At 54.8% G+C, this 4,635-nt stretch overlaps 1 protein-coding gene across 1 annotated transcript in view; it reads right to left on the minus strand.

Moving 5' to 3' along the window:
• MVB12B (multivesicular body subunit 12B) overlaps window positions 1-4,635 on the minus strand; it is a 57,046-nt gene that overhangs the window by 51,262 nt on the left and 1,149 nt on the right. The gene's annotated exons all lie outside the window — the stretch shown is intronic.

Below are 4,635 nucleotides of genomic sequence, written 5' to 3' on the forward strand. Positions count from 1 at the left end.
CCTGTGCCAATGCATGTGCCACCCCACAGCTCATCCAGAGGCCTCGCAAATAACACAGAACCTCAAACATACAGCATGGAAGAAACATAATGTGAATTTAACAAAGAGCTTACAATCTGCTCTTCATGAATGTTTTCTGAAACTTCAAGTCACTCAATAGTCTGGTGACTTACTACATATTGGAAGGAGCTGGGAGGTAATGAATGCTGACGTAAGCTTCTCTTAGGCCATTCTGAACTGCAATCCAGGTAAGTGATGATATTCCCCAGCGTGTTAAGAACACCAGACGGCAGGCTCCCACCCAGCTGCAGCGGCACTGCAGGGAAGCAGCTCTGCTCACACGGTGCCCCGGCCCCCACCAAACACACCCCGATGAAGTGCCTGCTGCCGAGCGCTGCCCAGGCCGTGTCTCACCGCGCTGGGGCCTGTGCAGGGAGGCCCAGCTGCCCCAGCAGGAACCCGAGCAGCTGCCAGCTCGGCCTGCGCAAGGCTGAGGACGAGGGGTGGGTGCTCCGACCCGCAGCACAGAAGGAGGGGTGGGTGCTCCGACGCGCAGCGTGGTGCCTCCCCCTCAGCTCCCTGGCACCCTGTCCTCAGCGAGGGAAGAAGGGCACCTTTGTGGGAGCCATTTGCAGCCCTGCTTGCAGGGCAGGGGGAGGGGAAATGGCATCAATCCTCACTTTGTGCCGGCTCACACAAAGCCTCTCTATGGCGGCAGCAGAGCTGGGCGTGGGGCTGTCCGCCTGGCCAGGGGAGTAACAGGCCACTGCGCCGGCACCACGGGGTAACAGGGCACAGCACCGGCAGTATGGGGTAACAGGGCATAGCACCGGCACTATGGGGTAACAGGGCACAGCACCGGCAGTATGGGGTAACAGGGCATAGCACCGGCACTATGGGGTAACAGGGCACAGCACCGGCAGTATGGGGTAACAGGGCATAGCACCGGCACTATGGGGTAACAGGGCACAGCACCGGCAGTATGGGGTAACAGGGCATAGCACCGGCACTATGGGGTAACAGGGCACAGCACCGGCAGTATGGGGTAACAGGGCATAGCACCGGCACTATGGGGTAACAGGGCACAGCACCGGCAGTATGGGGTAACAGGGCATAGCACCGGCACTATGGGGTAACAGGGCACAGCACCGGCAGTATGGGGTAACAGGGCATAGCACCGGCACTATGGGGTAACAGGGCACAGCACCGGCAGTATGGGGTAACAGGGCATAGCACCGGCACTATGGGGTAACAGGGCACAGCACCGGCAGTATGGGGTAACAGGGCATAGCACCGGCACTATGGGGTAACAGGGCACAGCACCGGCAGTATGGGGTAACAGGGCATAGCACCGGCACTATGGGGTAACAGGGCACAGCACCGGCAGTATGGGGTAACAGGGCATAGCACCGGCACTATGGGGTAACAGGGCACAGCACCGGCAGTATGGGGTAACAGGGCATAGCACCGGCACTATGGGGTAACAGGGCACAGCACCGGCAGTATGGGGTAACAGGGCATAGCACCGGCACTATGGGGTAACAGGGCACAGCACCGGCAGTATGGGGTAACAGGGCATAGCACCGGCACTATGGGGTAACAGGGCACAGCACCGGCAGTATGGGGTAACAGGGCATAGCACCGGCACTATGGGGTAACAGGGCACAGCACCGGCAGTATGGGGTAACAGGGCATAGCACCGGCACCACAGGGTAACGCGGCACAGCACTGGCACCATGGGGCAATGTGGCACAGCACCAGCACAGGGCCCCGAGAAGCACCTGCTGCAGCAAGAGGGCACCAAGCTGCCCCTGCCCAGAGAGCGCAGCACCTTCCTCTGCCCCGTGCCTGCAGCCGACAGGGATGACAGGCACAGCTCCTGTCCAGCAAGCAAACCTGCTGTGGCCGCTGCCGCACAGCCAGGCTCTGCCACATCAGGCAGTCACTCTGGGCAGAATGACTGAGGATGCATCTGGAACAGATATGGAGCAGCAGAAGTCAGTTGCACACTGGGATAAATGTTTTTGTGAACTCTGCACAGGTCAGAGGGGAGTCTCTGGCTGGGCAATCATGCAGATCATTAGTTACACTGCACCTCTCCGTGAGAGCATCAACAAAGTTTGGTTTCTCTTCTATCGAACCTTTTAATTTAAAAATGGAAAAATAAACAGTCAAAGAGGAGATTAAATTAAGGAGCAGGATTCTATAAATACCTCTATTAGGCAGCTTGTTACTTAAATTCTCTTCAGCAATGTGAGTTTGACCTGCATGCCCAGCTACCATCACAGCGGCCGAGCACTCAGCCCAGGACATGGCTCTCAGCATCCTGCAGTAAGCTGCCTGTGCCCACCCGCTCACTGCAGGGCTATTCCGGGAACAGGCCAAAACAATGACAAGAACATTTTTCCCATTAGCTGGGAGCATGCTCCCTGGAAGTTTTCTCAGCTGTGGGGCCGCATCCAGTCCCCAGCACAGCCCAGCAGCCAAAGGAAGCCGGATGTGAGCTCTGGGGCAGGAAAAGCTTCAGAACACCGTGGGGCTGCCCAGACAAAGCCAGCGGGGAAAGAAGGTGTCTCTAAGGAGAAAGTCCTTGTGCATCCTGGCAGCACCAGCTTCAAGCAGCACGCAGCAGAGAGGGTGGGATGGTTGCAGGACAAGATGGACAGGATGCACTCTTGGACAAGCAGCCACCATGCTGCTGGCTCTATCCCGAAGGCTTCCCAGCCCTTGAACCAGACATGCCTCAAAGCAGGAGGCACAGTGTCCCTGGGATCTTGATGCCCAGCTGTAGCAGAGGCCTTCTGGGACTCCACTGGCTTCTGGCACAGCCTTCTTCCCACAACCCATGCCCACAGTCACACACACCTCCCTGTCTGCCAGCACTGCCAAGTTTGGCTGTTTATAGCCTTTTTGCTTGGTCTCTCCCATTTCCTTGTTATGTCATCCGCCTTTATTAGTTTATCCTAGGCATACTTTTCTGCTGGCTCCACTGAGGTGACTGACCACACAGACTGCTGGGCTCTGGCTGGGACACATATACAGCAGAAGAACCCGCTTTCAGAAATGAATGTGTTATTGTGAGTTTCTAGACCATTTTCTGCTCTCAGTGTTCCTTTTCAACAAGTTCAGCAAGTTCAAGAGCTGGTGGGTACATGACCAGATCAGGCCTTTCAATGTGTTTGCTACACAAACATCATGCTGCCAGCAAAGCGGGTCAAGCTCTGAAGTTAAATAGCCAGGGACTTAGATGGAGAATGGTGTTATTGTTTCTTCCTCCAACTACAAGCCCTGCACTTTGACACCGGCTTGCTCTTCCCACAGGCAGAAAAGTATGAGCTAAGGCAAAACTGGAAAAAAAACCAACTACCTCACTGCATCCCTGCAGTCTGTGGGAAATGGTCCCATAAACCAAGCAGCCTTCTCTCAAAGGCTGTCCTCCATCCCTGCGGGAAGGCACAGCTGCCACGCTGCCGCAGCTCACCCACACCGCACACGGCCCCAGCCAGCCTTCTATTTCTGCTCACGGAACACGGCATCGTCTCCATCGGAAAAACAGGAACCCGCAGTGGCCATCAGCAGCGGGGCCTTGGAGGCCACCACCACAAACAGGAAGGATTTCAGTTTCACATTTCACCACCATCGAAGGCATGCCTGGAATCACCTCTGCACACAGGCTCCCTTAGGAGACAGTTGCCCTGCACCAGCTGCAAAATCTACACTTTGTGACTGAATGGGATGGAAACAGGAACTTAAGTGATAGAATGAGCAAAATTGAGACCCTGTATTGCTTCACAGCACTTCTAACTATGGACACACATTTCTGAAGTGTCCTGTTTCGAATCAAAATAGGTTTCCATACACGGATGTCCTTACACCAGGGCAGCAAAACTGAAATGACATTCGGTTCAGTTATTTCTCTCTTGGCAGAGGTATGAACAGGTCCCTGGGGGCTACTGGCACCCTTAAGCCTGGGATTCACTTTGTCAGAGATGCACGTGGTACAAAAGTGAGATGTCTGTTTCATCTCACACCTCCAGAAGTCAAGTTATGCCTTCGTCTAGAAGGGAAGGCCATCTCAGCTAAAAATTATAGGAATGACACGGTCAACCTGCTGCACAACACACAGGCTCCCTTAAAGAATAGATGAGCACGTTCTCACTCAGGTAAAATAAAATACAAAATGGAGAAACCCAAGCTTTAGCCTGAGCAGCTACACACCCGCTGATACCCGGCCTGCCTGGCTTCAGTGTTACTGCGACCAAGCTGGGAATGACCCAGCTCCGGGAACCTGCAGACAACACTGAAGAGTGGTGGACCTTTGAAAATAGCTCCAGAAACCTCAGAGAAAGCTTGCAAGCCTCCATGATGCAAGGCACGAGTATTTAAGACACAGGCAGCTCTGTGTCGCTGCTCCAGCCAGGCTGTAAGCAGTCAGCCAGTGCCACAGCTCCAGCCATGCACTGAGCACAGGTAAGAAACGGGCAGTCAGGTAGGCCCGTGCTATAAACGCAGCAAAAGACACATGAAACAAGGTGGGGTTGTTATTTCCTCTGCCCGTCATCAAAAAAAATTTACAGTAAATGCCGGAGCAGGTCAAGGTCACCGGGGCTGTACCCCACGGCTGGTACCCGAGGC

The sequence above is a fragment of the Geospiza fortis genome, unplaced genomic scaffold, assembly GCF_000277835.1.
Source record: "Geospiza fortis unplaced genomic scaffold, GeoFor_1.0 scaffold27, whole genome shotgun sequence".
NCBI classification, from domain to species: domain Eukaryota; kingdom Metazoa; phylum Chordata; class Aves; order Passeriformes; family Thraupidae; genus Geospiza; species Geospiza fortis.